Here is an 11,908-nt window from a genome sequence, read left to right on the forward strand (position 1 = left end):
AAAGGCAGATCACATTTGATTTTATGAAATGCAAAAGTCACAATGTCTCACTTATCCATCATGGTGCTGAGTTCTTCAAGACTTCGCTTTGTGCAGTTCTGTGCCAACTCAGATTTTTCAAGTAGGTTCAATTCTCTACACTGTTTGCATCTCTCATATCTATTGTAGGTTGTGGTGCCAGAATCCATACAAGACTAGCATAAATCCAGAACAGCCTTTTTGCCACCCACGTGGATGTACTGAAGTAGTCTTTACCTCCTCAGTCTAGGCGTGTGTATCTCCCCTCATTCCCAGCCAATTTTTGGAAGCTCCCAGATTGCTGGGCTTCTGGGGAAAATAGAAGAAATTGAGCCTTTACAACAATCATAAGCAAGAGAGAAGCCCTGGGAGGTGCTTAGTGACCCTTAGCCATTCACTAGGGAGGGACAAATATTACCCCTCCAAGGAACTTACTTCTCTAATCTATACTATGAAGGAGGTGATTTCCCCTTTCTCTAGTTGGCTGGCCACTGTTTTTTTTTTTTTCTCTTCTCACAGTGCCTGTAGTTTGAAGCTATCTTTCCATACATTTTCTTATTTGTTGTATGGTTATGCTAATGATGAGATCAATTTATTTCTGGTTCTAAAGAAAATATACGCCTATGTAGAAAATAAAAATAATACAGAAAATTACAAATAATAAAATAAAATGTATATATATTTATAATTTATTTATAGCAATAGCTTGTTTCAGTGAGATAATAAATACTGAGTGGGTATGTTTCATGTCAATACAGACATATTTTAGTCTTTTAAAATAACTGCAAATTATTCTTTTGTGTGGATGTACCATAAATGGATTCAAATTACTAACCTCCTCATGGACAATTAAGTCGTTTTTAATAGCTCTCTGTTATACACAAGGCTGTGATACATAGTCTCTATATGTACATCTTTGCTCATTTGTCCTATAATCCCTATGAGATAATTTTAGTGTAATAAAGTAGGTAAAACTATGCATATTTTATATATTTATACATATTACTAGATATCCTTCCAGAAATGTTGCCACAATTTACATGACTATATGGAGAGTGTCAATTTCTTCACACCTTTCTGTATTAGTTTGTTCTCACATTGCCATAAAGAACTCCCCTAGACTAGGTAATTTATAAAGGAAAGAAATTTAATCGACTCACAGTTCCACATGGCTGGGGAAGCCTCAGGAAACATGATCATAGTGGAAGGCGAAGGGGGAGTAAGTACCTTATTCACATGGCAGCAGGAGAGAATAGTATGAGCAGCACAGGAAAACTGCCACTTTGAGAACAGCACGGAGGAAACCCACTCCCATAATCCAATCACTTCCCTCCCTCAACCTGTAGGGATTGTAGGTCCCTCCTTTGGTACCTGGGAATTAACGATTTTAGATGAGAATGGAGTGGGGACACAGAGCCAAACCATATTACTCTCTAACATTGTATATCATTAATCTTTTTCATCCTTGCTAACTGCACATATGTTTGTGTGTGTGTGTCTGTATCTTATATTGCTGGCAAAGTTGAATATCTTTTTATATATTTCTTCATATATTATTGTCATTTATACTTTGAATTTTCTTTTCATATCCTTTTCTCAGTTTCTTATTGTGGCTTTTGGTTTTGGTTTTGGTTTTAAATAGGTTAAAGCCCTGGTAGTTTACAGTCATTAACCCTTAGTGCAAATAACTTTCACAACTTACTTGTATCTCCAAAGTGTTAACAGAGCATCAAATAGATGCTGTAGCACTGATGTCCACCCTCAAGACCAAAGCACTTATTACCCCAGATGCCAAGAGTGTTTGTGGCTGAAGGGTCTTACCTTAGTCTCTCTCCAGAGATTGCACAGTTAGTCACTTAGCTCAAGTCACACTCCTTTTGGTTGATGTAGGGATATAAAGGCCTGGCTCCCTTGCCCCAATTTAGTAAACTCTAAAGAGTCCTCTCAGCTTCAATCCTCCCCCATTAAATTGGCTGAGGCCTTTGTAATAAATGCATAATAGTTTAACTTCTCTTCTGTCCAATTCTGCTTCTTTTCCCTCCCCACCCAAATGTTGATCTGGAGAGTACTCTCCAATATACTTCTCACATGCAGCTCTTTATCTCAGAATCTGCTCCCTGGACAATCCAAATAGCAAAAGTTGGTGCATGGAATGGTTTGAGAAAACTAGCTCTAAAATGGGATTTTGAGTTAATTAGAGCACCTCACCTTGCCCACATGCAGGCTGGTAATGAGAACCCCATCACTGATGATGCATAGAGCACTCAATGGCACTGCAATTGATAACATTTACTCAGTGATTAACTGAGATGATATATCAGTGGAAGAGAATACATGGCAGGTACAAAATGTCAAGTGTTTGAGAATTGCAGAGGAATTAATATAAGAAAAATAGAATGGGTGAATGATGCTGTAAGCAATAAAAATATTGACGAAAGACAATCAAATGCTGAGGGTGATTAGTCACCCGTTTGAGGCTGTGTGTAAAATAGAAGACCTCCTTGGAAACATGTAGAGACTTTTCTTACAGCCAGAAGGTAGGCAGGAAATGCTGAATCTGAGACCCAGGGCCGATCTCTCTTCTATGAGAAGAGCAGGATAAATTCTAGATTTCTGGAGGTCAACTACATAAAGGTCAGTGCCCTGATTGGTACCGTGAGACAAGAAGGAGGAAATCTGGGTTGATGTGCTCTAGAATCTTGATTCCCCAAATTTCTCTGAATCTTCTAGGCTTTCAAAGGGGACCATTTTTCCCTGTTAAACACAGTACTGCATGCTCAGTACAAGGCCATGCGACCTTTACAGACAATATGTACCCCCTCAAGGTCTGCTTCCACTCAGCCTCCCATATACCAGAGCAATAACTAGGATTAAGTTACTGTATAACTTGGTCAGGGAAGTGTGGAACTTGCTAGAAGATGAGACAAACTGTTTTCCAAAGGAGCTACAAGATCTAGCAAATATATTCTACCAAGCTGTGACAGTAAGCATGGGACTGGGTTCTGAGAAGTTTGAATCAATAGAGGTGGAGCATAACATTGGATAGGAGAGATATTATAGGTGTAGGAGTACTCTCCGGTAACAAAAAATGTAACAGCCTGGCCAGGCCCCTGGTAAACAGTGTTAATGTGCTGTTTACATGGTTCTTAGAAGCAAGAGGAAAGTGATGGGCCACACTAAGTGAAGGTAAATGCCAAAACCATCAAGATCGGCAGTGGAAGAAGGAATCAAGACACTCTTAGACATGAATACGGAAGAGTGGATATCCTGCATCAGACTAGAAAACTCACCTGAATGGCCATGGGAGAGCCAGAAGGATGCTCAGTTCATATAGCAGTAAGTAAATAAGTAAGTACCAGTAACATCAAGAAGTTCAATGACGGCTATCTGAAGGTCAAGGTAGCCAGTAAAATATGCTGTTAAAGAATTGGGTTCCCTTTTAACAATAATAGGATGTTTCAATAATGAAGATCTGGTGCTGGTGATTAACCATTACAAGGAGTGTGAGCACAACTATCAGAATGAGCAACAAGGCCAAAGTCAGAGCCAGAAGTCTGACTTGAAGAGGACCATGGAGATAATTATTAGAAAATAAGTTTTCTAGTGGCAGATACCAAGCCTGTTGCTCCATATGGATAACCAGGAGGCAGATGAGGGACACTCCAATAAAAAGCCATGATTCAGTGCCTAGTTTCTGGATGTGAGCCATTCTTCACACTCAGAATCCATTCAATGAGTATGGGTGTGTGTGTGTGTGTGTGTGTGTGTGTGTGTTTTTCTCATCCTGGGCCATGTCTCCTTCCACACAAAGTTAATGACTATGCAACTAAGTGTACTGCTTGCAGTTCCACTCATTGGGGAGATTTTTCCCCTCTACTGACTTTTAACATGAGTAGTTTCACATTTGGGGGCAACTGTAAGACAGGGGTCTGGGGTACTGCTCTGGCACTGACTCTTGCCTTCTGGTGATGGTCAGGGTCAATTTAGGAAGGATTACTACTGGCTATGTCTTTACAAGTTTTTGGTTCTGATAGCAACTAGCTTGCAGACACATAATCACTTGGTGTACCATGGTCAAGCATCGTCTCTATCAGGGCTCAAAAGCACAACAGAAGCTAATTGTCTTATGCGGGTGGCATGGCCTTGCTCCAGAACTGTAGGGTCCTGTGTGGCAATCCTCCCATGGGGACTGGCCTTAAACCCTGCCCTGCCTCCTTTCTCACCACTGACACCTCTGGCACTGCAGGGTCTGTCAGATGAGATGGTCCAAGAGTTGCTTGCACTGCAGCCAGGACCCGCTGCAGATCCCTCTCTTGGCCCCAGTCTCTCTCAAATCTCAGCCTTCTGTGTCACCCAGTGTGTGAACTGGAGAAGTTATCCTATGGGTGGAATGTTTTCTCCCCCAAACCCAAAGAAGTGTACCAGGTACAACTACTTTTTTCTTTGCAGTGGGAGATTCAAGAGGCAGTAATTTGTCTTTTCCTTTGGAGGGGACATCCTGGCACGCCTCTGACCCTCAGTGATGTAGAAGAACACTGAATTCCCATGGCCTTTTTCTCCCAATCCTCTGCTGTGCATGTGTCTTACTAAGGCCTCCAGTGTGCAGGCTGCCTCTTAACCTGTCCTGTCCAATCAGAATGATGGTGTCACAGTAACTGATCAAAGTGATGTTTTTCATGATACCCTGACAGCCTAGATCTTGTATGACAATATTATGACTGGAGGTGTGAGAATTAACATAGCTTTTGGAAAACTGCAAGTAGATGTTCTTATCTTGCCCACTATTTTTGATCCTCTCTTCTAATTGGAAAGGAAAAACACACATTTGCCAAATCTGTTGTATATCATGTACTTGAGGCTTTATTAACCCACTCTAGCAACAATATTTGCTAGCTACAGTCACAGTAGCTGTGATCTAGGCTACTACTTAGTGAAACCTGGGGCTTCACTAAGTCATTATGCAGGATCCATCCAGTTTCTACAGGGGCCAGACTGATGAATTAAATGGAGATACAATAGGAACATCCTTAGAATATTAAATGGTGGCATTAATTTCCTGTATTTGGTTTGCAAAATTGTGTTTGATTTACTATTTGGCAGGGGGAAGGTATTTTAAGAGGTTTCCACTTGGCCTTTCCCACTACAGTAGCTCTATAACAGATTAGAAACTCGATGTGGGGGTTACTCCAACTTCCAGGTATAGCAAATTCAATTATGCATTCCAGAACTGGGAAGATGACTGGATAGGTCTGTAAATCTGATTGGCCCAGTAAGAACTGTACTCCAGCCAGGACTCAATTTATTTATTGGTTTCCATAAGCCTGCAACTCTAACAGAGAAGCCAAATAATACTTTGGTCTTCTGGTATCGATGTTAATTTAGACCTATATCCAATAGTCCTTGAAATGTCTGAGTGTTCCCTTCTCTCCCAAGTATACCATCACCTGAGTAAATGACTGGAAAACCCATTGGAAAGGCGTGGGGGATATAATCACAGTATATGCTTGCCATGGTGTTGCAGTGTACTTCCTCCTTCAGACCTAGCCACTTGTTCTGTCAGTAGGTTATGAGGGTGGAAGCTTCACCAATGGAATCAGTATTCTTAGAAAACAAACTCCAGAGAGCTCCCTCATCTCTCCACCCTAAGTAAGGACACAGTGAGAAGATGACTGTCTATAAACCAGGAAGCAGGCCCTCACCAGACATGGAATCTGCCAGTGCCTTAATTGTGGACATCCCAGCCTCTAGAATTGTGAGAAATATTTTTTTGTTGTTTATATGAGACCCAATCCATGGCATTTTGTTATAGCAGCCCAAACAGAGCAAGACACCATCCAAGGTGATGTTTCTGCTATGGCCAGTCTTGGCCTGCAGAGAACCACTACTTAATTTCTTACTGGTGTTGGTGCTTCTCTAATCAATGCATTCCTCATGGTTTTGGGAAATTACATGCCCTCTGGGTCCTCCCATGGAACAATTGTCTTTGGATCTCACCAAATAGATGATGGTTCTAATAATATTTGTAGCATGCAGATTTCCCTCAGCCTTTGAATCCTTTCTTTACTCTCTGCTGAGGCAATTCAGACATTTCCACCTCACTCACTTTCTTCAAGCTTCTAGCAGAGATTTTTGACCCATACCTTGGGTTTCTTGCCAGGTTTTAATCTCATATTTTGAAAAACTGTCTCATGTCAATGGATTTCTGTTTATCCATTTTTATGTCTCAGCTATCTTAATAAGGCATCCTGAAACCAAGTCCCTGTACTACCAGCTGACACCTTCTAGACAGTTAATTCTTATAGCTTATCGAGGGTGTAATCTCTTATCTTTTTATTAGACCTAGGACTGCCCTAATGGATTATGCCTATATTTGATTCTATTGGCTTAACAGCCAGGAAAGGAAGTTGAGCTGCTCTTGAAGCAAACACCTGTTATCTTAATGGAGAATAATCTCCAAAAGGGTCTTCCAGTACTGAGAAGTACTAACTCTTATAGGAGGGGTGGACCACCTCTACAGGTGTTTTTCCAAACAGGTCCCTTATTCTAGCCTAATAGATATGGCTTGATTTGGCATCTAGTCATGTCTGGGGATTTGCAAGTCTAACTCCTAAGTTATGCATTTGATCCTCATGTATGCCTAGTTTCCCACTGAAGGAAATAAAGTCCCTCTTTGTAAGTTTCCCAAAGGGCCCTCTGACTCTCTTCCTTAAATTTTAGCTGTTGTTGACTATGTCCTCAGTTTCTCCTTATTTCCGTACATCAGTACAATCCAGTAATAACTGGCCAACTCTACCCTTGTTGTATATACAGTGTCCTCCTCACAGCCTTCAAATGCCTGAATCAGCAATGGGGTCTCCCCCCAACTTGGATGTTTTCCAAGGTAACCACCAGTGAAATTTTCAGGATTTGGACTGTCACAGTGTGCCAAGTTTTAGATATGCCCCATATACTACTCGAGATGGTGGTGAGTAATCCAGTCTGAGAACCCCTTTTCATTGCATGTTTTCTTTATTATTGCAGTTGGTAGACACGTCCATACTCTAGTGCCCCTGCTATATTAAGTCCTGGGCTAGGAGTAGCCCAAGAACAGCATTACCTCATATGAAGCACATTTATGCTAAAATTTGTCATTTATCAAAAATTCAAATTTAACTGTATTTTGGAAATCCTATATTTTATTTTCCAAATCTAGCAACCGTTCCACAGTGGCAGGGTTACAGATCATATGTAGGCACAACAGCATGGTTACTTACATACTAAAGCTCATTTAGCTATTGTCCTTGCCTATAAAAGAGGCCAATGGTGAGTCCCCAATGTGTCACTATTCTTGAAGGAAACCAAGAAGCAACTTGTGGGCAAATATGCAGTCTCTTCAAAACTGGATGGAGCAAAAATTCAGCTTGACTGCAATTGACACAAATTCTAGATATGATTTCTTTTCCTGGAGGTGTTTAGCCAGTTGCCAGTCACAGAGACAAGATTTTATATAACATTGGATTGGACCCAGAGGTTCCCTTTCCAGAAAAAGGTGTGCAATATTAGGCACATGACCTGGAATTTGATTACATACAATACTACCCAGAAAATGCCATCCAGATAGAGTGATGAAATGGTGTGTTAAAGACAGAGCTAAAGTGTGAGCTTAGGGATGATACTCTAAGAGGATGGGAATCCACCCACCAGGAAGCATTTTGCACCCTATGCAGTAGAAAGTGCATGTTTGGGAATTGAGGAGCAGAAGTAGGAGTTGGTTTGCTTATCCACTCCTGGTGACCAACTTAAGGGAATCTGTGACTCCAGTTTTTATAATTCTGGGTCCTACAGGTTTAAAGCTCTTGGCTTCCAGATTGTCAATGCCTTGACCAGGGAACACAAGAGTTCCATCAAATTTTATCCATAGCCATTGCTTGGTCATGTTTGACACCAGCCAAAAGAAAACAAGTCACCATCCTGACAGTGGTAATTGATTATAATCACCATAAGGAGATCATGCCACTTCTATACAGTTGGGGCAGGCAAGAATAAGTTTGACATCCAGCGGACCCACTTAGATATCCTTTAGAAATGATAAACAAGTCCACCACCAACCATGGGCAGAGAAGGACATGGTGTCCAGAGGCTCAGACCCTCCAAGGGTGAAGGTTTCAGTCAGTCCACAAGGTTAGTTACTTAGATAAGCAGATACTAGCTAAGGGTGAGAGGAGTTCTGAAATGAGTAGTATGACAGAGATGATGAGCATCAGTTAAGGCCACCACGACTAGCTCCTGTAACAGATGTGTAATGTGTTTCATTAGCCTTATAAATCCTCCCAAGGAAAAGAAGCTCATCATAACTATGGGAGGATGACTGTGGTGTGAATTTGTATGAAGCAAATGAGCCTCAGCAAAGTAAGGGGCAAATAATCATAAATGTTGTAGGGTTCCACCAAGTCCTTCCCTCACCACTGCCCCTTAAGTATAGCTCTTACTTCTCCAGCTGCTGAGACTGTTGGAGGCTGACAGCCTTTAATGGAGACCCTCTTAGGCATACCCATGTTCATGCTCACATTCAGTGAGGGAGTGTAAGGGCCCATCCCCCTTGCCCTGATTTTCGACCACTCAGAACCATCCCAGCTTGAGAACTTCTAATTTGTTCATCTGAGGCTCTTATTTATTTATTTATTATACTTTAAGTTCAGAGGTACATGTGCAGATTGTGCAGATTTGTTACGTAGGTATACACGTGTCATGGTAGTGGTTTGCTGCATCCATCGCCCCATCATCTACATTAAGTATTTCTCCTAATGCTATCCCTCCCCAATCCCCCCACCCCCTGCTATTCCTTCCCAGCCCCCCACCACCCAGGCCCCAGTGTGTGATGTTCCCCTCCCTGTGTCCGTGTGCTCTCATTGTTCAACATCCACTTATGAGCGAGAACATGCAGTGTTCGGTGTTCTGTTCTTGTGTCAGTTTGCTTAGAATAACGGTTTCCAGTTTCATCCATGTTCCTGCAAAGGACAGGTACTCATCCTTTTTTATGACTGCATAGTATTCCATGGTGAATATGTGCCATATTTTTTTAATCCAGTCTATCATTGGTGGGCATTTGGGTTAGTTCCAATTTTATGCTATTGTGAACAATGCCACAATAAACATATGTGTGCATGCATCTTTACAATAGAATGATTTATAATCCTTTGGGTATATACCCAGTAATGGGATTGCTGGGTCAAATAGAGTGACCCAGCAACCAACAGAATGGGAAAAAATTTTGCAATCTACCCATCAGATAAAGGGCTAATATCCAGAATCTATGGAGAACTTAAACAAATTTACAAGAGAAAAAACAACCCCATCAAAAAGTGGGCAAAGGATATGAACAGACACTTTTCAAAACAAGACATTTATGCAGCCAACAAACGTATGAAAAAAAGCTTATTATCACTGGTCATTAGAGAAATGCAAATCAAAACCACATTGAGATATCACCTCATGCCAATTAGAATGACAATCATTAAAAAATCAGGAGACAACAGGTGCTGGAGAGGATGTGGAGAAACAGGAACACTTTTTACACAGCTGGTGGGAGTGTAAATTAATTCAACCATTGTGGAAGACAGTGTGGCAGTTCCTCAAGGATCTAGAAATAGAAATACCATTTGACTCAGCAATCTGAGGCTCTTAACGGCCAGTGCATCATAGCTCAATTTCTTCTCCACCGGGCGTTGCTCCCTGCATTCCTCCCAAAGGTAGGGATCCAAAGAGCACTCCCCAATCAACTTCCTGCATTCTAACCTTGGTCTCAAAGACTGCTTCCCAGAAAAATTGACCTTTGAAAGTGTGAAAGTGGGTTTTGCTCTACATGTTTTCCTTTTGTTTTAGTTATTATTACTTCTTAGTATGGGCACTGTTTTCAATCTTTTCCTTTCTTGTTTCTAGTATTTTATGTCGTGCTTAGAAGGGCCTTTCCCATCCCAGGAATATAAACATATTCATTCATATTGTCTTATAGCAACTTTATGGTTTCCTTTCAAAAAGTTTTTAAATATTTGATTCATCAGTAATTTGGATGAGAAGAGACATAGGAACCTAACTTTATTTCTTGTTTTTCAAATTCTTCATTGGTTCCCTGTACTATTTAATTTTAATATTCCTTTAACCCTCCAAATGTTTCTGAGGTATAATGTGTTTTTATCTTTTTTCCAGTTTCTAATTATCAATGGGTAATTAATTTTTTTCCATTTAGTAATTGAAATATTTAAATTATGAATTTTTCTCTAAGAGCAGAGTTGGCTGCAACTCATTCATTAATTTTATTTTTTAGATATTATGCACTTAATTACAATTTCAATTTCTTTGTTTTAAAATAACAGTTTATGTGAGCATCTAAACATTTATAGATGGCAGAGATTTTATGTGTTTGTAGATTTATTACAGTGAGATTAAAAAATCTGGTTTGCACTATTTCTGTGTGTTAAATCTATTTAAATAGGACTGCTTACAAATTTGCACATCTACATTGCCCAAGAACCACACTGCCTATGTCTTTAGTGACGAAATATTTTCCTAGTTCTAAAATTGTTCCTTGTATTTTCTGTGAGTTTCTTGCATGCAATTGAGCATCATTCTAAAGACTTTATGGCAAAAATGGCTGTTCAGATAAAGCCTTTTTGTCTCCTCTTTGGTTCTCATTATCGTTTTTTAGTTCCTTTAGAGTTAGAAGTGTCACCGGATGCCAGGGCCACACTTCCCAACATACCTTTAGAGGTATAAAATAATATACCTTATTTTGAAAGTTGAATCAACCAAGGTGTCTAGGCTTGTTCCAAGCCAAGCCAGGGTATTAGCATTTCTAAGGTCCAGTCCCACTCCATTATTAACTCCTTGTGTGGCAGGAGACAAATCTCCCATTTTTTTCTCTGTCTCAGAATCTTCATCTTTATGTGGTAGAGGAGGGGAATGTTTTGAGTCTGGTGGTCCCTAGGAACCGTCTAGTTTTGATTAGGGGAACTAGAGTGATAGGCAAGGCAAAAGGCACACAACAGAGGCATGGGAGCAATGAAGGGAATCTGTAAAGGGTGCCACACACCCAGACACACTCCTCCCTTTGTTCCTGTTCACTACTAATGAGAAAAGGGTAAATGGTCCATGCTTGGCGGTTATGGAAATTATGAATGGGAGAGGGGAGCAAAGATTTGGGTCATGTTTAAGTCTTTACTGGACCCAAATCTTTGCTCCCCTCTCCCATTCATAATTTCCATAACCGCCAAGCATGGACCGTTTACCCTTTTCTCATTAGTAGTGAACAGGAACAAAGGGAGGAGTGTGTCTGGGTGTGTGGCACCCTTTACAGATTCCCTTCATTGCTCCACCATAAAAACCCTAGAAGAAAATCTAGGCAAAACTATCCAGGACATAGGAGTAGGCAAGGACTTCATGAACAAAACACCAAAAGCATTGGCAACAAAAGCCAAAATAGACAAATGGGACCTAATCAAACTCCACAGCTTCTGCACGGCAAAAGAAACAGTCACTAGAGTGGATCGGCAACCAACAGAATGGGAAAAAATTTTCGCAGTCTACCCATCTGACAAAGGGCTGATATCCAGAATTTACAAAGAACTCAAGCAGATTTACAGGAAAAAAACAAACAAGCCCATTCAAAAGTGGGCAAAGGATATGAACAGATACTTTACGAAAGAAGACATATATGAGGCCAACAATCATATGAAAAAATGCTCGTCGTCACTGGTCATCAGAGAGATGCAAATCAAAACCACACTGAGATACCATCTCACGCCAGTTAGAATGGCGATCATTAAAAAATCTGGAGACAACAGATGCTGGAGAGGATGTGGAGAAAAAGGAACACTTTTACACTGTTGGTGGGAGTGTAAATTAGTTCAACCAT

Source organism: Callithrix jacchus, chromosome X (genome assembly GCF_049354715.1).
Source record: "Callithrix jacchus isolate 240 chromosome X, calJac240_pri, whole genome shotgun sequence".
NCBI classification, from domain to species: domain Eukaryota; kingdom Metazoa; phylum Chordata; class Mammalia; order Primates; family Cebidae; genus Callithrix; species Callithrix jacchus.